We start from the raw sequence: 993 nt of genomic DNA, 5'->3' as shown, positions 1-993 counted from the left end.
ATCAATGCCCCTCCTACCTAGCAGATTCCTTCAGTGAAACGCCTCAGCTGATCTCGCTCTGGGCCCATTTCCCTTGCCACTCTTCTGCAGGCCCAAGCGAGGGCAAATGACTACTCTAAAGTAGTCCCACTCCTGTGCCCCACAGGTCAATGGTAGAAATCTCCCCTTCCTTGTGGGAGCCTCAGGTTCAATCCGCGGCCAGTGTGCCTCCTGCACAGCTACCATCGGTCTGCCAGTGAAGGCCTGTGTGTGAGTATCAAGCTGAACAGGCTCCCGTGGAGCTTCCAGACTAGGTGGGACTAGGAAGAAAGGCCGCATGGCCGACTTCTGCAGATCCCCAAAGTGGGAAAGAACTGAAAGTGCAGAGAAAAGGCATCCTTTCTCCAGGAAATCAATGGCTGGGATGGTCTTCAGTCCCTGATGCCATAGCAGGAATTTGGTGAGGCTCCTGGCTGAGAGCACACCAGTCTCTCTCCACCCACCCTGCCTCCAGAGCCTGGGATCTGCGTCCTGAGACCATCCGGATTCTTCTCTAGCTTCTGCTCTTCAAGAAATCGTTTCGTCCTTCAGAACTCCATTCTTCTTAGGAGCGGCACGGCTGCGTTTGCTGTCGCCCACCCCCTTTGGTTAGGCGATGTGCATTCTCCTCAGGTCCTCCCAAGACCCTGGTTCGTGGAGGTCCATTCAGCGGGGGCTCCGTCTGCAAGGCTCAGCTCTCACATTCAGTCATATGTTACAATGCGTGCCTCACGTGGCTGTTTGGAGAACATCGACTCAGGTGGACTCAGCCCAGTCATCTTCTGAAGGTGAAAATGGGATGGTGCCCCGACCCGCGGGACTCAGTTATTCGTGGGGGCGAGGAGACCCCAGCCTGTAAGAGAAATCGGGCGAGAAAGGAGAACGAGACCAAGCAAGTTTATGTCAAGGTCTCAGTTTATTGTTTCAGAGCTTGCCTTTTTAACTGGGCGAGAGGCAGGGGAGATAAGAAAGTGA

The sequence above is a fragment of the Echinops telfairi genome, unplaced genomic scaffold (assembly GCF_000313985.2).
Source record: "Echinops telfairi isolate 266 unplaced genomic scaffold, ASM31398v2 ScPeMD7_9;HRSCAF=40, whole genome shotgun sequence".
NCBI classification, from domain to species: Eukaryota; Metazoa; Chordata; class Mammalia; order Afrosoricida; family Tenrecidae; genus Echinops; species Echinops telfairi.
Note: the sequence above shows the minus strand (reverse complement) of the source record.